The following is a 25776-nucleotide window of genomic DNA, read 5'->3' on the forward strand; positions in this document are numbered from 1 at the left end:
TCTGGCCTCCACTGTTTTACCTGGACTCTGGGGGCCCTGCAGCAGGCCCGAGATGATGCCTTCAGTGGCCCAAGAGAGGAGGGCCCCTGGAGAGTGCACTCTGACATCAAGCATATCTTGCTGAGGAACCTTTTTAAGTGAGGCTAAGAACTAATATCCAAGTCCTATGCTTGGTAACCTTGCCACACATGTGCTGCTTCACCCCCTCTATCCCTCTACCACAGCCAAGACTTTGCTGTCCCAAAAGTTCTTTCCAAGTAAGAGACTTTTTGTGTGCAACTGTGTTTTCTGGGGGAAAGGAAGGAAGGAAGGGAGTTCCATAGTCCTAAGACCACTCATCGATTCGAATCGGATGACCTTGAAAGAAGCCAAATAAGATGCTTTCTGTGAAGGAACTGGCCACATTAGGAAAGAAAAAAAGTGGGAACAACATTAGGAAAGACCGACTTAGAAGTGGGAGAAAGAACTTTGCTGAACCAAAGGGACTGTCCTGGAATCCAACCAGGCATAACTGCCTTAGAGAGTGTGAACTGTTTCTCTCCACCGAAATTCTCCCTTCAACTTCATGACAGGCCTGCTTTTCTCAAAAAGCTAATTCCACATTTTTCCAGGGAGATGAGAAACCCTTAATGTGTGGTAAATCCCACAAACAGGCCTATTTTTCACCAATTAATCTCAGCCCACAGCCATGACCTAAAGCAGAACATTTTCATGTATGGACATAGTTCACATACATAATAGAAATCACTGAGGAATTAACATAAGAATTTGACAAACGTGGGGAAAGACCAGAATTTTCTGGGCTTTTCTATGTATTGAATAAAGGAAAAATATTTAATAGAGTGTTCTAATAGTTACTAAATGTCCTAAATGATAAAAAAAAATCATTGGGTCTTTTTTCTGCTGGACAAATGAAAGTGGGGGCTTATTTGAGCTAAACTCAACAAATATGTGTTTTAAATCCTGTACATAGAAATCATATCTCTCTCTCTCTCTCTCTCTCTCTCTCTCTCTCTCTCTCTCTCTCTCTCTCTCACACACACACACACACACACACACACACACACACACACACAAATAAATAAATTGAAGATTAAATAGGAAACTTTGCCTGTATATTTAGAGCTTGTTTAGAAGTGCATGACAAAAGCACATTACTAAAATACCCATTTTAGGTAATTTTTTAAAATAATAAATTATAAAAACAGGTTTAGATTAAAGTTATTGTATTGTGATTTTTAAATCTGAACTTGTCATCTGAGATAGAATAGACATGGTGATGAAAACAGTAATGGACTAGATGCTGTTTCTTGAGTTGGATTCCAACCAGCTATTCATGCCCTGATAGTAAGCAAGTCATGGCTTTTAAATAACTCATTCTTTTCCACTGTAAAAGGAAGTAATTTAACTTAGATGACTTTTAAAGTCTTCTAGTTTTGGAAAGCTATAGTGTCCGTATTCCAAACCATGGAGGTATCAAATTGACACAACCAACCTTTGAATTATTTGTGCCACCCAAGTTTTCAGTGTTGATAAGTGAAAATGAAGGTGTTTGTACAAAGAACTGTTGCCTAGAAATAAAATTCAAAGCCGCTTTCACAAAACTTTTATTTTGCAATTCTTTAAACATCTTTTAGCTACCATCAAGATCTTTGTAGGTCTTAAACCCCAACTTTCTCAGTAACCAACAGATGAAGCACATCCCTCTCTACACCAACCCAGTACCTGAAGATTCTAAAATAAAATGTAAGGCTTGTGACAAGACCATCAGAAGTTTACTTAACAAAAAGAATGAGCTAGCTATGTTTATAATAGCTCCCTTCTCTATTTATAGGCTCTGTCAAAGATTACTAGGCTGCATTTTTTAGAGGGCAAATTAATTATTCTTCTGCCAAACTTAAACAACTAATAGATTCCCTTTGTTCTCATCCTGAGGTTCAAGAATCTATGGCCATTATTTGTTGTGACAGAAGACCTAATATAGATACCTAACTTCTCTTAGCTCTCTCTAGCCCAGCCTTGTTTTACCTGAGTTGAGTTTGATCCCTATTCTCCACTTTCTACTGACATGGAATCCTGGTGCTTACCACTCATCTCCTAAGTCATTCCGGAACAATGTAACTCCCTGTGTATTATATTGTTCTAATAATACCCAGAGTTGCCGTATGTATACAAAGGGTGAGAATTTTGTTCTATATCCCTTAAAGGTATACCTACTACAATAAGCCACTAATACATCCACTAACTCTGGAGGAACCCTGCCCTGATCTTTTCCTTCTCAGAGCCTAGAACTGACCCTAAAAACTAGTTTAGTGCCTAAGGACACTTTTACCATTGACAGATGTTACCTGACTACAACTTGTGTTTCCTTACAAGCACTGTTTGAGACATTCCAGCACTAGGGTCTGCCCAGCTGTTAGAATACCTTCTGCATCTGATGAAACCTCTGGTGCTAGTCATTGATGCATCAAAAATGGTTCTTAGTAAAGCCAAAAAGAGGTCTCATGTTTGGTCTCAACCATTTTTCCTTCTACTCTATCTTCTAGTAACTAATTCCTATCCTTGTGACTTGTATTTTCAACTATTGTTTTTGATAGGATCATTTCCTAACTCTAAAACCCAGAAGTAAAGACAATCCAGTTCTAGATCAATATTCCCAGAAATTCCTTTCCAAAATCAAATTGTTTTCAATGAATCTTGGCTGCTGCACCTATTGTGATTATTATAATTACAATTGTGGAATGTAACTAGAAAAAAATATAGGATAGGAAATTGAATAAGACCTGGGAATCTCATCTCTATTGTCAGACAAAACTCGCATAATCAGACAACTCAGGTTCTGATAGCTAAGAGAAACCAGGCATGGTGGTACATGACTGTTATCACAACACTCAGTAGGCTGAGGCAGGATGATCATGAAATCAAAGGCAACCTGAGCTATCCTACACCCTAACTCAAAACACCAAAAGAAGGGAAAAGAGGAGGGAAAGTGGGAGGGATGAAAAAAGAGGAGAGAAGGATGGAGGTAGAGAAATTATGAAGTATTTACTAAGAGGCCTTGGAAAGAGAATAATATTTACTAGTTCTTTAAAAGATTTTTAACACTGTTCCCTATGTTATCACTTTCAACCATGATTTTCAAACACTTTTCAAAGGAAAATGTTATGCAAGTGATAGGCTGCTTTTCATTTTGTTTTGGTATTTGTTTGTTTGTTTGTTTGTTGAGACAGGGTCTCTCTACTGAGCCCTGGTTGTTCTGGAACTTGCCACGCTGACCTTGAACTCACAGAGATCCACTTGCCTCTGCCTCCTGAGTGCTTGGATTAAAGACATGTGTTACCACACCCAGCCTTAGGCTGTTCTTTTTTAAATAAAAATTTCAGACCACTCAGTAGGTCTCTAGCACTTCCTATTCAAAGCTAAACCAATATGTGGAACCCTTGATTGGAAAAAATAATAATAAAGTTGAAACCTCTGAAATACCTGAAAAAGGAATGTTAATTGAATTGAACTTGGAAAAATGAAAAAAAAAAAAATCCTGAATGTTCTTCCTAAACGTAACTTCACAGAATTCAGTAAATTACAGCCCATATTTTTAGGAAAAAAGATAGAAAGCAATTTGGCACATTTTAAGTATTAAAGAAACCTTCAGGAATAAGTAAATTAACCAATGTCAAGGAAAAAAGATAGAAAGCAATCTGGCACATTGTAAGTATCAAAGAAACCTTCAGGAATAAGTTAACCAGTGTCATTGAGATTTCAAATTTCTAAATGTTAATATTTTCCCTTAAGTTACATTGAACCTTGTAAGATTTTTGAAAAAGTGAGAGAATCGCCAGGCGGTGGTGGCGCACTGCTTTAATCCCAGCACTCGGGAGGCAGAGGCAGGCGGATCTCTGTGAGTTCAAGGCCAGCCTGGGCTACAGAGTTCCAGGAAAGGCACAAAGCTACACAGAGAAACCCTGTCTCAAAAAACCAAAAAGAGTGGGAGAATGAACATTTACTAACTTACTGAAAAAATAAAAACAAACCTTTCTCCAGTATAGAAAAGATCATTCTGTTTTGAAAATGCAAGCAATTCTGTTGTCCAAAGGTTAACAGTATGTTTTTCTTCTAACTAATACCCTTCTCAGAATGGAGTCTGCCTTTTTTTGGTTTTGGTTTTGGTTTTGGTTTTTTGGGGGTTTTTTTGGTTTTTTGAGGCAGAGTGTCTCTGTGTAGTTTTGGTGCCTGTCCTGGATCTCGCTCTGCAGACCAGGCTGGGCTCGAACTCAGAGATCCGCCTAGCTCTGCTGGGATTAAAGGCGTGCGCCACCACCGCCCAGCTGGAGTCTGCCTTTTACTTATTCCTTTTGTTATTTATTTATCGGCGTTATTTACCAGGTGGGAGAAAACACAAGGTACAACAGAATCCACTATAAGAGTTTTTATTAGGGAAGGGAAGGGAAAGGGTGGCTGTGGGTAGGCCTAATAGAAAGGTGATGGGGGTGGGGGGAGGGAAGACAAGCTACCTCTGGTGAGAGGGAGCAAGCAGGGATTGGGTAGAGCCTGCTTTTATAGGTCACCTTGCATATGCATATATGGGCTTATGTAGCTACACCACGCATGTGCATAGATTACATGATCATGCTGCAAACGGATTACTAGAATGTACGGTCCTAGAGTAACTAAGCATTTTGCCTGACTGCTGACAGTGCCTGCGGGGTCATGTGACCCCAGAAGTGGCTAGGAATAATAGCACCTTTGTTTTTTAATATTTCTGTGTATGTGGTATCCATATGTGTATGCATGTGTGGGGTTATACAGTGGGTAGGGGTACATATGTATACCTATGGAGGCCCAAGATTTACCTCCTTATTTATTGAGGTAGGATCTCTAGCTGACCCTAGAGCTCACCAATTCTAGTCTCCTAGCCAGTTTGCTCTGGGGATGCCATCTCCAGCTTCCTAGTGCTAGAATTATAGGCCTACTGGACGTTTAAATGGGTAGTAAAGATTTAAACTTGGGTCCTCATGCAGCAAGCACTTTATATGTGTCCCCAACCCCTTACTTTTAATTCATCAAGTATCTATTTGCAGAATACTTAGTGCACTATATTAAAAAAACAAACAGACTATGAACAGTTCTTCAGAACTTCCTCAAAGCTACAGCTGTCTCTAGGAAATAGGGCATATACACATAAACTCTTAAAAAGTGCCACATATCACATAAAAACTCTGCCACAGCCAGGCGGTGGTGGTACACGCCTTTAGTCCCAGCACTTGAGAGGCAGAGGCAGGCAGATCTCTGTGAGTTCAAGGCCAGCCTGGTCTACAGAGTGAGTTCCAGGACAGCCAGGACTGTTCCACAGAGAACCTTGTCTCAAAAAAATAAAATAAATAAACAAAACTTGGCTGCAAGTATTGACAACTATTAAAGAAAAAAATTATTCTTGTCAGAATGCCCCCACTATGTATCTGTCTCATGTTGTCTCACTGTATCTCCTTCTCTATGACAGTTCTCTCCATACTTTCTTTTTTTCATCTCTGTCCTTTCATTCCCTCACTTTCACTTCCTCTGTAACACCCTTCTCCACAAACATTTACTATCCCATTCTTAATAGGTGCATTCATTTATTAAGTGTCTGGTCCCTGATAACAAAGATACTGTAATGACAATGTTCCATCGTCTCGTGGAACATAGAAGAGTAAAAAACTACTAAAGATCGGAGGAATAGAATCTTTGATGGAGAGCTGAACTAGGCTCTTTGCACTCAGGAAGGCCAGAGCAAGAGCACCTACCTAGACTGTCTTGGGAATAGCATGTGAGGAGTAAGGGTCTGGGAGCAGTTGAAGGAAGTCATGTCTGGGCCAGTATTAAAAGGCAAATGGAAGTTACCTAAGTAAAGTAGAGAGAAAAGAGAATCTGAGCACAGGAAGCAAGCAAGTACAAAATTCTGTACAAATGCATCCCTTGTATTTTTGGCTAACTCCAAGCACCCTATGCCCATAAAGTATATGGTGGCAAAAAAAAAAAAAAAAAGTATGTATTAGGTATAAGGGGGCTAGAGATGATGCTATGCAACATGGAACTGGAGTTATCATTACTATTTCTTAAATATTTGTGTTGTTGCAATATATATTTTCCTGGCTACCTTTAAAGTATACTCTTCAAGTATGAAAATTCTCTTATTCAGTCTAGCTCAGTCTCCTGACCAACATAATCTTCATCCTATCACAAGTGATCACTTTTTGTGTTTCTCAAAGCAATTTTTACACATCAGACTTTCAGTTATATGTTCTCTAATATTTTTGGCTTCATCAAAGAATTTTAATAGAAATCCCTTAAATAATTTAACAGAAAACAAGATTCCATATTTTTATAAATATTTATAATATCCATTTTCACAAAATTAAGAAATGGACCCTTAAGTTTGATTTAAATTATAGTATAAACTAAATTCTTACAGGAAATGTAGGTGAACTTTAAATTTTTAAATCAAGTGATAATACCTAGATTTTTTTTGCTATAAAAGACTATATTCTAATGCTTGAAAATTTTTCCTTTTTTACTTTATAATTTTCAGAACAACAATTATATCTATGCCAAACATTCACTGCTATGAGTTTTAAAAATATAGTAACTGGTAAAGGTCTTAAATATCTAACTATTAATCTGAAATTTCCTGGATTTTTTTTTTTTTTTGCTTTACATCTAAAAGCTCAACGTTGAACAATAAACAGCAATGCAGACTCTTTCCAAGTTTTCCTGTTCCCTCCTTAGACAAGCAGGAGTTTCTTCAACTCTGCCTATACCAGCAGACCAGAAGGATCACAGCCGCGACGGTGGCAGCCTACCGTTGACACTGAACTTGTGGTTAATTGTGGAGTTCTGCCACAAAACCACCTCACTACCACAAGCTGGATACTTGCCCAGGAGAGTGACAAACTGCCAGGCAGAGCAATCTACAGGAGGCAGCAAGAGCAAAATGCCTTTTACACCAGACAGCAGTCATTTCTGGATTCCAAACAGAGCCAGCAGTGGAGCACACCAAGAAAAATGTGGGAGTCAGCTTGTTCTGCTAAACCTATTTAAAATTTATTCGTGCTGTTTTTGCAAGAGAAGCTCAAGAGAATTCATCTGATGCATTAACTAGCATCATCAATAAATGTGAACTATTGTTTTATAGATTTAACAGGGTGGAATTGAAAATAAAATTATAGTTGTATTATTCTGAACTGCTAAATGAACCACCTATACATGATCATTGCAAATAGAAGCAAATAATTTTGTATTTGTATGTGGATGACTAAGCTGTATGAAGCAGCACAGCAGCTCTGAGGATTTATTGGAAAGAGAAAGCAGCATGATGTGAGTAAAGAACCTCACTGTCGGTCTACTCTAGTTACCACTTTGTAGCTCCATAACCTTGGAGCTTATTGGTGTCTCATGTTACCTACCTCATCTATAAAATGCCTATGTCCAGCTCTTGGAGTTTTATTATGTATTAAATCAAATGACATACTTAAGGTAGATAACAATGAATAGGTTTTGTGTGTGTGTGTGTGTGTGTGTGTGTGTGTGTGTATGCACACGTGTGTGCGCAAGCAAGTGTGTATGTTTATTTTTCTTACATCTACCTTGCTTCTTACCTCCCATACTCCCTCAGGACTTCCCATAATCCTGTTAATTCTGAGTTTTACAGATCTCTAGAGTTATCATTACTATTTCTTAAATATCTGTGTTGTTGCAATATATATTTTTCTGGCTACCTCTAAAGTATACTCTTCAAGTATGAAAATTCTCTTATTCAGTCTAACTCAGTCTCCTGACCAACCAGATCTCTAGATCTCACCGTTTGTTCAACTCTTTCTCAAGACCTGCCTTCAACTTAATTTCATTCTATGTCTTGTTTTCCTAAATTCACCATCATATAGATAAATTAACAGCCCTCATTCATCCCCAAACAAATGACACAGGGTTTGGGGCCCCAATTACTAAAAATGTAAAATTAATACATTACTTTCCATGGAATAACTATATTTATTAGCCTATTCTTGTAGGCCTATGGAAACTTATACCACAGAAAATATGTTGATTTGGGGCCTATTCATGATTACAAGGAGAAACAGAAAAAAACTGATCTTAACAACCCATTTCATCTATAATAACATTAAACATCCTGCAGACAAGAAAATATTTGTGTTTTTCAGAAGTTTATTCATTCATTTAGCATGTACCAGGCACTATTTAGACACTAAAGTTACAAATACAATTAAACAAATTACAGCTGCTTCCCTTAGTTTAGTAGAAGGGAAACTATGTAAACAAGGGCAGCATAGTGTGAAATGCTCTGAGTTCTTAGCAAGTACAGTGTGGAACAAAGAGGAGTTCTCAGACGAAAAGATGCTAGCTGATTACTGAAGAATAAATAAAGGCTTCTCAAGTGTATGAGAAGACAGACAAGAATTCAGACGAAGAGCAGGATGTACAGAACCATGAGGGCCATCACGAGAAGTTCTGGAACTGTAAGCAGGTTGGTATGATTTGGGGTGGAAGGAAGGTGTGTGTGGAAAAACACAAGATAGAAATGTGGAGACCAAATGTGGGAAACCCTTTAGGTCACTGTGTAGCTGGAGTTTTCCTGGTCCTGCCTGGCACACGGTCAGGACAGATCTCTCTCACCCGCCAGTCCCGCAGCTGCTCAGACCCAACCAAGTAAACACACAGAGACTTATATTACTTATAAACTGTATGGCCGTGGCAGGCTTCTTGCTATCTAGTTCTTCTATCTTAAATTAACCCATTTCTATTAATCTATACCTTGCCATGTGGCTCGTGGCTTACCAGCATCTTCACATGTTGCTTGTCATGGCAGCAGCTGGCAGTGTCTCCTTGCAGCCTTCCTGTTCCCACAATTCTCTTCTCTGCTTGTCCCGCCTGTACTTCCTGCCTGGCTACTGGCCAATCAGCATTTTATTTAAACAGAGCGATATCCACAGCATCACTGAGAAGTCTGAACAACTTGATTGTATGGATAATAAGGAACTGTTAAAGGTTCTAAAGCAGGAGTAAGGCCTGATCCATTTTAATTGTGCATTTGAAAATCAGTACCAGTACTACATAGGGATAGTTTGGAAGAATGTGAGGCCAAAGCCAGGAAAATTATCTAAGAAACAATTACAATAAGGCTGATCAATTCCAAATGATTTAAATGGGTACTATAAAAAAGTTTTCTTTGTCTAGGCTAAGTGACCAGAATAATTTTGTTTTGTTTTGTTTTGTTTGTTTTTTCAGTTTTTTGAGTCAGGGTTTCTCTGAAGTTTTGGTGCCTGTCCTGGATCTTGCTCTGTAGACCAGGCTGGTCTCGAACTCACAAAGATCCACCTGGCTCTGCCTCCCGAGTGCTGGGATTAAAGGCATGTGCCACCACTGCCCGGCATGACCAGAATAATTTAAAGGCATTAATGGGGATTAAAAAACATTAGAGGAATAACTGAGAGTAAAGATTACAAGTTTCATTTTAAGCAGGTTGAAGACAAAGGGAGATGTTTCTTGCTGTTAGATATATGAATCTGAAACTCAAGAGCAATTGAGATTAGAAAGACAGATTGGAATTCTATAGTATATAGGTAGAGTGGATGAAACAAGATCAGTTTTGTTTCGTTTTAACTGTGAAGAACACTAACATGAATGGATAAGGAACAAAAGGATGACTATAAAGGAAGGAACAACACCAGAAAGAGAACCAGACAATATAAGTGCTTCAAATCAACATGAGGAAGGTTTCAAAAAGAGAGAGAGAAAGATACGGACAGGAAAGCACCCACCAGAAACTATTGTTGCTGTTATGTGAATCAGCACTTGCATTGTATAGCCCAAAGGCAATTGGCAGTGACTTAAAGAATGAATGCATACTTATGTTGGAATTAACAAAAAAAAAAAAAAAATTCTAAGCAATTACCCAGGAGATAACATTTTTAGTTGCTTTGTTACTTTTTTTTTAATTAGTGTTGGCCTTACAAACATAATTTAAATGGCTTAGTGAAATAATAGTAAGTTGATACACCTCTGGTTTTTGGCTGTATAAAGAAAAATTTTCCTAGGCATGGTGGCACACACCACACACTTTATATCCCAGCTACTGATGAGGCAGGAAGAGGACAAGCTCAAGACCAGTCTGGTCACTGAGGAAGACTTCCTCAATTTCTTATTTTTGAAAAAAAAAAAAAAGTCTGAGGCTGCAACTAAACAGTAGAGTGCTGACTTTGCACTGCTTGCCTCGTATGCACAAAGCCCTGAGTTCAATCCCAGACCATGAATGAACTTGACAGATTTCTCTGAATGGTATAGTTCCAGACTTTAATACATCCTTACAGATAAATTTTATAAATTAGCAATAGCTTTATATTCATATTCATGTCTTACAAATGGAAGAGGACAAAATAGGAGAGTGGGACTACAGTCTTCATAATACAAAAATGAATAGGAATCTGAAAGTCTTTTAATTGAACAATTACCCATCCAGCTTCAAAGAGTATGGCAATATGAGCCCAATTCTTTTTTTCATGTACCCCTTTGAAGTCAATGACAAGTCTCCATTTTTTAAAAGACTAAGATGAGATCATTTAGCCTTGCTCAATTTTCTTTGCTTAAAATCACTATATTTTCATCACTCTGGTAATAGCAAACAGCCAACTAGATCTACTAATTAAGAGCAAAGTATAGATTTGCTTATTTAGAGAATTTTTTTAATGCTTGGTTAGATAATTCAGACAAAACCAATGGTCTTTTATGTCCTTTTCCTGCTAAATAACCAGGATTAGCTATAGTGCTTCCGTTTTAACCTAACATCAATCTTCACTCAAATTATGCTTGGACTGTTCCCAGTGACAACTCTCTAGCATGGCTTGGTGCTTTGGTAACTATATTAAATATATGTGCAAACTGAAAAATAAGGACCCTTACATAAATTCAAGGTTTAATACTGTATTTTGGGGATGTTTAATCGTGTCTGAAAGGATGACTAACATCTACTTTAATATGAACAAGACTTTAAACAAATCAAAAATACTTCACAGGCATGGCTGGCTTTAATCCTTAGCAACTCCCTTCTTTACAGGTGAAAAGGTTTACATCAGATTTCCCCCAATTATAACTTCCCCAATGTTGTCAGTACCAGCAACCCACTCTCTTTAAATAAATACCAGCCAACCAGGAAACCATGAGGTTTTATTGTGCTATAAAAGAGACCAGACATTTCTAAACCTTCATAGGAATGAAACTGACTAAATTGTTACTAAAAATAGTTTCAAAATAAACGGTGGGCTCCAAGTTTCTCTAACAATCAAAATTCCTTCATCCTTCGTCAGTCTTGCACTCAAGTTCTATCTTCTAGAGCTGCCTTTCAGGAAATCTCTCCAGCCACATATTCATAATAAGAACAAAGTTTATATTTCTGTTTTCCAGGATCCAAGAATGGGGGAAACTGCTTTAATTCCCTACATACATTCACATTTGTCAAAATTCTGTTCTCAATTCTCCAGCACACTTTTGTCCCCTAATTATGACCTACTTCTTATTATCATAGTCATAAAAAGCCTCAGTTTCACAAATACAATATCACTTTGAAAAAAATTACATCTCCCTTTAATACAGTAAGCAAGTATTTGTTAATTTGACCTATCCTAGACACCCTCAAGGAATGTGTATCACATGCAGAACTATGATGTGATATATGTGTGCATGTATGTGTTGAGATGAGCTATAAATGGTCACACAAAAAACACTAAAATACAAAATGAATTTTCCTAAAAGACAGCCAGATTGCAATGGGAATCACAAAGGAATGCATGAAGTAAGTCTTGAATAGGGGTATACCTCTATGGCTGGAAGTATAGCTCAGTGATAGAGCAGTTGCCTAGCATGTATGAGGTTCTTACACAAACACATTTAAAAATATATCTTTAAGGAGTAGGTATAATTTAGAAATGAGGAAAAGGTATAAATGTGAAGAAAATATCCATGAAAGCATTGTTTCACCAGGATATAAAGTTGGAGAATGATGAAAATCAAAATATACAGCAAATATACAAATATACAACAACATGTTGTGTCCTCTAGTCCACTTACTATTTTTCACAATACACAGGTAATAATAATCTTCATCTTACATATGAGGAAATTGAGGTACAGAGAGAGTAAGTGATTTGGCAAAAATCATGCAGTAATAGGCTGATCCAAGACTAAACCCATGCTGTGTGACTCCAGGGATCCTATATGCTTTCCATTACATCAATAATTATAAAAATAGGTATGTAAAAATCACCCAGATAATATGTACCCATATGGTAAAAATGCAGATTTCTGAACTTCAATACTGAAGATTCTGATTCTGTAAACCCGAGATGGGAGTAAAGAACCTGCATCACTGCCATGCCTCAAGTATCCCTTAACAGAAGATCTAGGAGCCACAAGCTCCAGAGGTGGACCAGCAGTTCTGAATAGAACCTAAAACACTAAGTGGATTTGACCCACACAATAATGTGTGTTATGGGACTGAATTGTTACTACACAATTCATATGTTGAAGTCCTAACTCCCAATGTGACTGGATTTGCAAGTGGGCCCTTTAAAGAGGTAAAAGTTAAATGAAGTTATAAGGGTAAGGCTCTAATCTGATATGACTGACTGGCATCTTTATAAGAGGCACTAGGGATGCCCACACCCAGAGAAAAAGACATGAGGACATCATAAAAAGGCAGCCATCTTCAAGACTTAGAAGTCTCAAGCCTCATAACAAACAAAACCTGCCAACACCTTGATTTTGGAGTTCCAAAACTGTGAGAAAACTAATTTCTATTGTTTAAGCCATCCAGTTTGTGGTATTTTGTCATGACAGCCCTGGCAAACTAACACCTCAAGCCCAGTTAACTTCCTACTTCTCCTAAATGATATATGTTATATATCAGAAACTGTCCCAAATGAGATCCCAAATTATCATCACATCATAAAAATTCACAACTGATAAAGTATTTTATAATTTACAAAGCTTTTTCTCATGTTCTGCTGCACTTGAACTTTGTAACAGCCAATGAGCTACTCAAAGTTCGATGAGGCAATAGGACTTGTTCAGATTTCTTAAATGTTGTAGAACTAAGTTAACTTCTAACCCCAAAGTTTAATCTTATTTTTTCCTACCTCAAACACAAACACACATCATGAGATATGATTGACATAGAAAAGGTTCATGTAGTCTAGTTCTATATTAACATAATAAATAATATATACTAAGTTGGTTTATCTGTATACCAATAGCAAAGATGAGATCACAATTTTATACAAGACACCTAATGTTCATTTCTCATCTTAAACAACTAACTGAGCAATAATAAATTGCTCCCACTTGTTTGGATTAGGGTGAACTAGAATTATGTTTTTAATCCTTTAGGGAACTTATGAGCAAACTTTTGAATAGTCTAATAGTAGACTTGCTTTTTTCACACACTAAGTGTGATGAATGCCTGGTTATTTAATGAAGTACAGACAAACTTAAGAAAACTGTAAATAGAAAATATGAAAGAGTAGTTAAAGATAGAGGAAATGGTTCCCTTTTTTTTCTTTTTGCAAGCACTTGTTCTGAATTAGGGTAGCAAAAAATATGGAAACAAACTGGTAATCAGGGAAAACAAGGTCAGCATCCGATAAATCTCTATAGATCCAGTACAGGAAAGTAGGCTTAAGTCTCAGCTTCATACCTTAATGTTTTATTTTTAGCTAAAGTGTCATTTCCCCAGTAGCACTCTCAATTTGTATCCTCTGAGAAGCAGATGTCTGGACAGAATTAGACACGCTAGAGATTTACTAAGAGAAAGAATAAGGGAAAACACGGAAAGTAGGAAGAAGTTTCAGGCTGTGATGCAAGTCTGACAATAGTGGAAGCAGGAGAAGACAGGAGAGCAAAGGAAGAAGAATCTTAGACTTTAGAAAGACTCTTAAGGAAATTTCAACCAGGCCGGCGTGGAGTCCTTGGTAGAAGTCATGTTTTAAATAAAGGCACTCCTTTTAAAATAGCAATAGGCCTATATTATAACCTCTGCTGGCACTGAATAAAAGTGTAGCCCAGTGCAAAACAAGGGACGGATTAAAGCAGCTGAGGCCCCAACAGTCAATTATGTCCCCACAGCAGAAGAATTTGGCAGCACTTTTTCATGGTTGCAATGGTCCACCCCTTGGTCTGGACAGATAGGTTCCTTTTTGCAGATTTAGCATACAGATCTGTTAGCCTTCTCCTCTAGAAGGAATGCTTGCTTGTAAGAGAAGCCAGTGAGATGAACCAGAGATCCCAGGGCTGCAGTAGTTTCCAGTGCAACTGATGCTCATGGTCTCCCACCTCTGTTATCCATTCTGATTCCCTCAAAACCTCAGCTGGCGCCCTGACAAGACACAATACTTTATCTAGTCCTGTGTCCCAAAGTTGCGTTCCTATGGGCCTTATCCCTTAGCAACCATAACTTTCTCAAGGCAGATTTGTTGCATTTGTCCTTCACAAAAGGCCAAGAAGGTGAGTGGCAGGAGGCTCCTGCGTAAATCAACTTAGTACTATACATACTCTACCATTGTGTAGGGAGAGCAACACTATCTCTTCCTTGTGGTTAGGGTTAGTTACCTCTGGCAAGATATGAAGACTGTTTCTGCCAGCTAATCTCTAGAAAGAAGGAATCCAAAGCATTCTAGCAGTATTCATTGCTTATAGGTCAGTGAGATGCTTGCTCTGTCTCCTGACAAAAATCTATTTTCTGGGAACCTCCAGCCTTGAGGAACAAAGAGAAAGCACAAAGTCTTCCAATGGGAGTTTTGGGGAGTTATAACAAATGAGGACATTCCACCTAGTGGTGGTCACTAAGTCCTTCCTTAGGGACATGACACAACCTAGACTTAGCTGATTTAGCCCAGATTTCCAAGTCATCTTCTACAATTGCAGCAGTGTTCCTCCTCCTCCAGCTTTGCCTGCAGATAAAATGGAGCTGAGGAAGAAAGATCCTCATACAGCTATTTGAAGGAGGAAGAAAAATTCTGAGCCCTTCAATCAAGAAGGGTACTGCCTCCTTTCAGAGTGTTGACTCTCAACTCTTGTTTTAGCTATGCCTCTACAAGGCTGCTTCTGATGTCCTATAACTACATGATATGGCTAGTGCCCACTAAATCCTGGCCCAATCCTACATTTCTTCACTGTGGAATGGGGCACCTGTTCATATGTTATATTGTGTGAGATTCCACATTCATGGATCAGCATTCCATAAGCTTCAGAATTTGGCTGAAGTACAGCAATCAGTAAAGATAAGCTAGTGTCTAGAATAGGCTGTAAGGACAAACTCTTAACCCTTACAGTTGACTTACTACTAAATGGTCAGTTGGCTTCATGAAGAAATAGTGATATAGCAGCATTTGTCTCTGTTGCTGAAAAGTTTGACACTCAGAAGCAGCAGAAGCTACTTCAGCCTTGGTAATAAGAAAAAAGTCTGCTCCTGGGCTCAAGGCCTACTCTCTTTTGTCACCATAACCACTTTGTTCATGTGCCTATCATGGTAATTGTATATGACAAATGATAAATGCATACTTATGCTAACTGTTCTAGTTAACATATCAACTTGGTTGCTCATTACTTCTTTCACAGTAGGTACTTTTTGTTTGGCCACAAAACTGTTGAAACTCATCTCCATTTTTTTTATCCTAAAACATTTGTCTCTAGGATTCCAATGCTTTTCATTCCAGGCCCCTGAGCAGACAGGCCATTACTCATTTGCCAGTTATATATTTACTGGACTACTCCTCATCCTGTCAAAAGTTAGTGACTAAGAACATTGTTCATGGCTTCTTACTGGGAAGAGTTTCCTTATCCATAGTCTTTCAAAGCTTACCTTGAATATGATTGTAATGGAGCCATGGCCTATTTTCAGCTTGTACTCATATATAAAAATATAACCACTCAAAAACAAAAGTAGACTTCTCTTCCTTATTTTGGTCACACAGTTCCTCCTCCACTCCTATGGCAAAGAAGCAAGCTGAGATTACTCTTGTCCTTGTTGTGAGGAATACACCAGTCTGAACTATGTACTGTGGCTTTTGTCCTGCTCAGGCTTAATTCCAGATGTATCATTTCTGTATTACATTGGCCTAGTTCTGAGCCTGTACAACTTTGTGATTAGACATATTCATTAGAACCCAACTTATAATGTGCATTTCTAGACCATTGTCACTTGATGCCCAGTGTGAAACCATTGTGTCTCTCTTTGTCCCAACAACTCACAAGAGCTTTTTCTCAAAAGATATATGATTATGTGAAGTAAATGGCCTTGCTGCTGAATCACAAGGCTCTGAATCATTATTCTCTCAGTGATACTTGGCTTAAAACACTGCTTCTTTTCCCACTACTGGCATACCCAACACAATAATATCTGCTGGGCTTTATGGTCAAACTTACATAGTTGTTTGTACTATAGACAGGACCTTCTCAATCAAAAATATATCACTCTGTTTATGGGGCAGTGTTGATAAGTTTAGAATGTGTTGCCTCAAAAACCCAAAGAGGTCTGCTAGATACTTTATTGCTTTCTTTATTATATTGAATGGAAGATGTGAAACATTTCATTTTGCTTTAGAGGTGATATCTTGTCATATTTTGACCACTGAATCCCTAAAACCTTCACTGAAATGTCAAATCCCTAAATGTTCTTAGAATTTATTTCCAACTTTTTGGAACACCATATTTCATCAAAGCCTTTAACATACTAGCCCCTTCCTGTGAATGCTGAAAGTCAGCATGTTATTATGATCAATGTAATCTGTGAGGAGACTGTCTATGCAGTCCAGATCTCTTCAGAGTTTATTAAGACAGCAGAATTAATTATAGACCTGAATGTTATTGTGTGACTCACAGAAAAGTGAACTGCTTCTGAATCTTCCATTATAATAGAAAAGAACATGCCATATCAGTTGCCACATACTGTGTGCCTGAGGCCTTATTCATCTGCATTATCAATTACACAATGTCCAGCAAAATAGCTGTAATAGAGCTACTAACTACTTGACCTTGAACTCCTAAAAGTCAAAGAAGATACCTATGTTAGATGTGTTTTTATCTAGAGCACATAGTCTCGAATATTTAACAACCATATTGCTTTATAAATGGATTAATGAACAAAGTATGAAGTTCAGGAAGAAGCTTACTAATATAAGTAGATTTATATGATCTGCCTCTAATTGTGAGTTATTGTGAGCATTAAGTAACTACTAATTGAGAGTGTTCACACTGGTGGCTGACACATTAAAAACACTCAGTAAACCTTATCAATTGTATTTTTCCAAGTCACAGAAAACCATCAGATGTGATAAGGAGATGGTACATTAGGCTAAATTCCTTGATTAGAGGTTTAAAAGAAATGTGAGAGATATGGATTGTACTTTGAAATGAAAGTACTTGAGGTTTCCAAGAAAAACTCAAAAGAAAAATAATGGAAAAGCTAGAAAGAAATGATTGCTTATAGAAACAGACATTTAACCTAATGAGGCAAAATGGTGATTGACAAGAGCATTTCTATTTTTAAGATAATTTTATAAAATCTCCCAGTTGAAATTATTGATAAGTCCTTTTTAGTAATCACAAAATCAACTATAGTTTTGAAATAAAAATGAATGAATACATTTGTATACACTAGCCACCCCACAAAGTGATGTTTCCTGTTACCTAAATGCCTGTTTCTATATAAAAATAAACCAGCCACTTAATAGACCAAAGTAGAACTATCTCAAGTTTAAGGCTAGCCTCAGTAGGTATCAAAATCCTAGCTCTACAGTTGGGAATGGTGGTGTACACCTTTAAATCCAGCTTTTAGGAGGCAAAGGTAAGCAGATTTCTGAGTTCAAGACCAGCCTGGCCTATAGGGTACATTCCAGGACTACAGAGAGAAAACCTGTCTCTCCTGCCTCCCCACAAAAAACATCTGTCTCTAATGAATAAACATTCACACATTCACATTTTTATTTCTGACATGGGTCAGTTTAAGAGCTAGTACAAAAAAAACTGAAAGGTATTATATGATGATAGGATACATTCATGTCTAGTCCTCATTAAGGCATCATTATTCTTGTGTACTCTGACTTGAGAGGACTCAGTGCCATTGTTTGTTTTTGGCTCTTTTGTGGAGCCTGCCACCAGTTCCCAAATAAATATACACAGAGACAGATTCCTACTTATGAAAGACCGGCCTTAGCTTGGCTCGTTTCTTGCCAGCTTTTCTTAACTTAGATTAGCCCATCTATTTTTTTACCTGTGGGCTTTTTTCTTTTCTTACTTCTATAATCTTACTTTCATTCTTACTCTGTGGCTGGCTGTGTGGCTAAATGACTGGCTCTTGATGTCCTCCTCCTTCTCTGGCTCCTTTTTTCTCAGATTTCTCCTTCTATATAGTATCTCTGCCTGCCAGTCCCACTTATCCTTTCTCCTGTCTTGCTATTGGTCATTCACTTCATTAAACTATAAGGTGTTTTAGACAGGCAAAGTATCACAGCTTCAGAGTTAAACAAATGCAACATAAACAAAAGTAACACACCTTAAAATATTCTACTACAACTCAGTGCATCTATCCTCCGCCATTAGCTTAGTAGTCAAATTTTAAATTATTTTGATAACTTTCAGGGAACTGCCAGGTCTCTCAAAACTTTCCTAGTAATTGTCACAGCAAGAGCTATGAAATAAACCAAAGGTCTCTTAGAAGAAACCCACATTTGCTACTATTAAGAGAGCAAAAAAAAAAAAAAAGCATTGTTGGCCAAGATCTAAACATGGCTTCGTTCATTTAAAAAAAAAAATGCTAAATCTCCATTGCCCACTCATATCAATATGCCATCTCACAACTAGACTTATATGACCTCAAAACTTGGGAAATTGCTCTGCTCCTTTATTGCCAGTACTTCTTTCATTACAGAACTTTCCAGAACAGAATCAACAGATTGAATTTATTCCACCAGTGAGTCAGTTGCTTATTAGCACTTTTGACATCCAGATGGTCTGAGACAAAGGCGAAACCAAGGGTAACTCCCAAGTGCAGCTAGTGGAAACTCTTTTGCTGAGCGACTCTAGTCTACTGGGCTGTGTTCCAGGGCATGGGTTTCTTTCATAACAGCACTGCTGTGGCCTTTCCTATAACATTTGTAAGTCAATTCACCTGAGAGGCCAAGAGTTAAACTGGCTGAACAGTCTGAACTGCCAAAGTTGGAAATGAATCCAAATGGACCAATAGCTTGGCTCTATTTCATGATTAAACAGAGGCATCCAGGTTTGAGACCCTGTAAATTTAAGTCAATATTAGTTATAGAGGAAATCTTGCTAGTTCTTTCTGTTGTAGTTGCTTTTTAAACACAATTAAAGAAGAGTTTCTTAGTGTGTTACAATGCTAAAAACAGTCTTTGGAACACATACACAATGTTTGCAACCTCAAAGGTTGAGGTTTGTAACTCAGTGGTAAAGTATCTGTATAGAATCTACATGGACCTGGGTTCAATCCCTAGCATCTCAAAAAAAAAAAAAATGTTTGAAGGTATGTGCCAATATCATTCAAGTATAAAACTTAAAATGCTACTATATAAAAAACAGAAAATACTAACCTAGAATCTGATGCCATGCAGTTGCCAATTCATAATTATTAAAGATAAATAAGTGATTCAATTAAAATCCTGAAGTTCTGTTTATGTGGCATAAGTTTTCTCTGGTAGTCAATGCCTAGAAATTTCATGTAACAGGGTCTGAAAAATCTAGTGATTAGATGTCTATGGTAAGATAATGATTCCACTTGTTGGAACTGCAATATCCTATTTTGTTTACTAGATTTCATAACTATCCCCTCTGTGGTATGATCTCCACATGCCCCAAAGAAAAAAATATTATATGAAATATTTTAAAAACACATAAATTTAATATTGTTTTGTTTCAAGGTTTTATGATTTGCTTGTTTGTTGTTTTCTGTATAATTACTTCTTGTTGGAAGCCTGAGCCACCACAAATCTTAGGCAAGAATTAACTTCCTCTTTTACTACATTCTTTTAACTCTTTATATAAATTTATATGACAATATTTTTTAATTTATTTTTATTTTATGTCCATTGGTGTTTTGCCTGCATGTATGCTGTGTGAGGGTGTCAGAAACCCTAGAACTAGAGTTACAGACAGCCGTGAGCTACCATGTGGGTGCTGGAAAATGAACTCTGGAACTCTGGAAAGCAGACAGTGCTCTTAACCACTGAGCCATGTCTCCAGCCCCCTATATGACAATATTTTAACATCATATTTTTGCTTGTTAATTGTAAATCTTTCTCCCTGGTTTAAATATAAGGGCTATGCCATATTTATCTCTTTTTTGTATAGGATTTCTAATACAGAGCTTAATACAGTGAAGAATCAACAAATATTAGTTGAATTAATTAATTAATGAGTAATTGCCTTGGAAACAGAAACATATGGATATATCAAAAATGCTAACCAAAGAATTATTCTAGTAATTTAAAAGTTACTCATGTAAGATCCTGTGTTCTAGACTCAAATCCAATGAAAAAGACCATATAAACTTTGAAGTCCTACATAAAGTTGACCAAATGTCACCGTTGCTTATTACTTAGTAGACTATAGCAAATAGTTTGTCAATCTGTGAATCAACAATCTGTGACCAAACAAAACAAAAACAATACTTGGCTCATTAAATTAGGAGGTCCATGGAAGGAATAGGAAATAGAGAATGTTAGCAGAAAGCTGCCCTATAATACAATAAACGTCTCTTTGTGGAAAACCAGGCCTTGAAAGCTTTTTCAAATACTTGTTTCTGTGTTTTGGTGTACAAATGGCTATTTATTTATACATTAAGGATATGGACAATTCCATATAGAATTCCATATAGTAGTCCCAGAAATATACACTGCCAGGTACAAAACACACAGGTTTCAATGATCAAGGAAAAGTGTTACATTTGAATTTGAGACTAAAATAGCTGACGCATTTTGAAGTGACCATTGGTAATAAGCTTCAGTAGTTCTGGAAGAGGCAATAAAAATAACAGGGCAATTTGACAAGCTGCTGTGGTTCAAATAGATGTTAGAGGTAGACAAAGTTCAGAAATTATGTCAGTGAAGCTGGATTCCATTAGATCAATGAGTAACTAAGGAAATAGTTAAATGAGATACAATCTTAAACTTGAAAAACAGGAAAAATTAAAAAAGTAAGAAGAATAATCACATTTCTGGATAGTCACATGCTATCAGACAGCATAATCTGATGTCTGAAAGATAAAGCAGGCATATTTCAAAAATGGAAAGGAAAGACATGGGATAGGGCGTGAGTAATTCCATAATAAGTAATGAAATGGGCATCTGTCTGAGAAGCAGATGACGTCCTCACAGATAAAATGACCTAAAAACAGCTAGAACATAGTTCCTTTGCCACAAGCATAATCTGCCCAGTGTTGCATGGCTAGTAAGATGCAAAGTGAGTTCCCAAGACCAGGTTACCTCAAAGCCAGCATTTTCTGCATGTACTACCAGATGAAGATACTTCAAGGTACATACCAAACTGTCATTTATCTCTTTACCCAAAAGATGGCTCCCAGGTCCATCACATTCTACATATTCCTCTTTGCTCAGGCATCTGCATATTGTACCATGTTTACATAGCCCTTCCAGGAAAAGAAGGCAATTCCCTACATAGCCACAATGCCCTTTATTCTGGATTCAGACCTAACTTATAGGGAAATTAATGAGAGAAATAGAAAAACCACAACATTTGGAATAAAATATATTAATTACAATTAAATATATAAATATAAATGGAACCCCAAGAATAAGCCAGTCATTGTACTAAACAGATGGCATGCTCAGAAGAAATGATTTAAAAGAGTGTAATAAGAGATTTATTCACAAAGGTGCACACGATTGGAGATAATGAAGGGCAGTTATAAAATACTTGTTTAACGAGACAAAGATGTGTTACAGTTGTTTATGCTACATTTTTTTAATGATGTAAAGATGTGTTGCTTTGCCTGCTTAAGGCACTGATTGGTCTAATAAAAAGCTGAATGGCCAATAGGTAGGCAGAAGAGGGATAGGCAGGGCTGGAGGACAGAGAGAATAAGTAGGAGGAGTAATCTAGGCTTGAGAGAGAAGGGGGAGAGAATGGGAAAGAAAGAGAGGAATATGCCCCAAGACCAGAAGCCAGGCAGCCACCAGACAGACAGACAGGCACGAGAAGCAATGAATGTAAGATGCAGAAAAGGAAAGAGAGCTTTAAAATCCCCAAAGAAAAACATAAGATGAAGAGAAACAGGTTAAATTAAGTTATAAGAGCTAGTGGGACAAGCTTAAGATAAGGCTGAGCATTCATAACTAATAAGCCTCTATGTCTTCATTTGGGAGTTGATTGGCGGTCCAAGAAAGCCTGCTACAAAGAGCCAACACTTGACCCCTCTAGGCCTAAAGCAATTATTACTGAAATCCAGAAATAAATCTATCAAAGAGTTCTGTTAGGAGTTCTGACTTAGTAGATTAATGCAGGCCCTGCCAAGACATTTAATATAATGATAGTAGTATTTTCCCTGCCAAAAGGAGTTGGGAAAATATTACTATCATTATCACTGTCTGTTGTTTCCCTAGCTTCTTTCAGGGCTTCTGATAGTTCCAGTCCACCATAAAGCAGAGACAGAAACCTGATTAATGTTGTACAAAAAAATTCAACCTCTGAGGAGGACACAGGGCAAGCAGAAAATTATGAAAGGGGTGTTCCATATTGAGCTTAGCACAGAGAGCAAATAAACTGAGGGTTTCAAAGACTCTTTAGAGGAGATGATACTTGAGTAAGACACAGAAGATCAGTAGATTACCAAGTAAAGAAGTAAAGACATTCCAGGCAAGGGATAGCATATCCAGTTGTTCATAAACATAAGAAGAACATGCATAGTCAGTTTAGACAAGCAGTATGTAATGGTTTGAATGGGAAATGTTCCCCATAGGCTCAGTTATCTGAACACTTAGTTGCCAGTGGTGGTGCTGAGTAGGGAGGTTGTGGAACCTTTGGGAGGCTTAACCTTGCTGGAGGAAGTATTTTAGTGGGACAGACTTTGCAAGTTTGTAGTCTCACTGTACTTCTTGTTTGTTCTCTTGATTCCCACACACGAATAAAGATGTTATCAGCCAGATCCCTGCTTCTTCCACCAGGCCTACTGCTTGCTTGTTGCTGCACCTTCCCACCATGATGGACTCTTATCCCTCTAGAACCACAAGCCAAAATAAACTCCTTCCTAATACACTGTCTTAGTTAGTCATGTATTTTATCACAGAAACAGAAAAGTAACTAGCACATTTGGGAAAAGCACATGCTACTTGCAGAAATGATCTTGAAATATCTAGGGAAATATTATAAAGTCTCCTGTAGTAAATGAGAATCCATTTAAAGATTTTAGAAAGCAACATGAGCATAGTTAAGCTGGAAAAGGTGACCCATTGTGTAGATGTAACCATCTTGTTAAATAAGAAACACAGAGCCAAATACAGAGTTAAAAGCCAAGAGGTCAGAGCAGTAGTTAAGAGCTAGGAAACCCTTTCTTACCCTTCACTGCCGCTGCTGTCCTACCTCTCTGCAAGAGAGCTATTTCCTGTGTGTTTGTCCTTTTTATTGACTTTTTGTTCTGCCTTCTCATTGGTTGTAAACCCAACCACATGACCTCCTCATCACTGCCCATCTATACAGACCTCCAGGTCTTCTATGGTTGGTATTGAGATTAAAGGCATGTGTCTCCATGCTGGTTGTATCCTTGAACACACAGAGATCTGCCTGTCATGTGATCAGGATTAAGGGCATGTGCTACCACTGCCAGACTCCTGCTATGGCTTACTATTAGCTCTGACCCCCAGGCAACTTTATTTATTAACATACAAATAAATCACATTTCAGTACAAATAAAATATCACCATACCATTGTGTATCCATTAGAACAGAACTTCTCAAACTTTTTCCCACTTGTGGTCCTTTTGCTTAGGAAAGTTTTATGTGACCCCAAGTGTATAGATAAATAAAATACATTTATAAATCAAACATTTGTTGTGGTGGTATTGTGTTGGGTGCCAGATGTAGCAGGAATCTTAAAAGTTCTTATTAATAAAATCAAACCCCAGGCCAGTTATTGGGGTCAGTGCTGGTAGATCAGAGAGACAGAACAAGCCACAGCTATCTCACCTCGCGGATCCTCAGCTGGTCTTGTCTCCTCAGACTGGAGGCCTCTGAGTCCTCATCCAGAGTGGGTCTCAGCTGAATTGCTGCTCAAAAGCCTGAATGCTTAACCAGGCCAAATGCTTAACCAGTCAAATGCTGCTAGTTTCTGGTCCTCACGCCTTATATATCTTTCTGCTTTCTGCCTCACTCCCTGGGATTAAAGGCTCGCTTTCTGGGATTAAAGGCGTGAGTCACCATGCTTGGCTGTATCCTTGAACACATGGATTTCTGCCTCTGGAATGCTAGGATTAAAGGCGTGTGCTACCACTGCCTAACCTCTATGTTTAATATTGTGGCTTTTCTGTTCTCTGATGCCAGATAAGTTTATTAGGATACACAATATTTTGGGGAACACAATACCACCACATTTCCTCTTTTTTTGTCTAAAATTAAAAAAAGCTTATAACTAATACAAGAAAAACTATCCAATAAGTATATACAATATATACACAGTCAAGATTACATTAACGATGTCTAGTTCATTAACATTTGACAGATTCAGATAAAAAAACTCCATTATATATATTAACAATGTCCAGTCCAGTAACATCTGATAAACTCAGACCAAAAAATTTTCATTACTTATTTAAAACAAGTAGTTCCTTTTTAAAAGTAGATTCCATAATCTCCCTTTTTATCTTATCATATCCATATTATCTCTTTTTTCTTTTCATAATAGTTTCAGTAGTCTACCTTTTGTCATTTTTATATTTTCCCCTTTTTCTTCAGTGTAGATTCAGTGATCTACCTATTTATCCTATTATTTCTTTATCTTTTTTCTCAGAGTAGATTCAATGATCTATCTCATACCTTATTCTCTTTTTCTTTTTGCTTTCTAGGGGTGAAGATATCTTTAGGGAATATTGAAAAGAATTTTTTTGGGTTAATTGTCAAGTCCTGTATCATTTGTCCAGGCTCTGCATAAAAGGAAAGTTCAGGGCTTGTCATAAGTCCTTGCTCAAGTAGTCTGTCAGGCTGGATCATCTCAGCTAGTCATCTCGAAATTGTCCTGACCAGTTTGTAGTCCAAAGTCGATTTTTCCATGGTGTTAATAGGCTTAATGGCTTTATCATAGTCCATGTGGAATCATCTTTGTGGGGTCCTGTCATCCTTTTGAAGATTTCAAAGTTGCTGTTAGGTGTTGTCATGGTTCCCTGCAAACTTTTTTGTGTGTGTGTGCCTCCTCTGTGTTTTGGAGCAATCACAGTCTGATAAATGTCTGTCTCTCGGAACCATGAACATACAATTTGTTTATAAAAAATAATATACTTGTTTTAAAATAATTCCTCTTGGGTGAGCAGGCTCTGCACCTCACCTTGGCAGCACAATAGAACCAATCCTATTGGTGGTGGTGTGGGTGATTTGGCCCCGAAGTAAGCATAGGAGAGCTGTCTCCATTACTCATCTGTCATGTGGCAGCATGGGGGAAGGAGAGATGTCCTACTGCCCCCCATGCCCATCAATGCCTGAGGCAGGTAGGAGAGCTGGCCC

General features: G+C 37.6%; 1 protein-coding gene across 1 annotated transcript in view; it reads left to right on the forward strand.

The window, feature by feature from the left end:
• Positions 1-25776, forward strand: part of Psma1 (proteasome 20S subunit alpha 1) — a 133091-nt gene that overhangs the window by 344 nt on the left and 106971 nt on the right. The window lies entirely within an intron of this gene.

Source organism: Peromyscus eremicus, chromosome 1, assembly GCF_949786415.1.
Source record: "Peromyscus eremicus chromosome 1, PerEre_H2_v1, whole genome shotgun sequence".
Lineage (NCBI taxonomy): Eukaryota > Metazoa > Chordata > Mammalia > Rodentia > Cricetidae > Peromyscus > Peromyscus eremicus.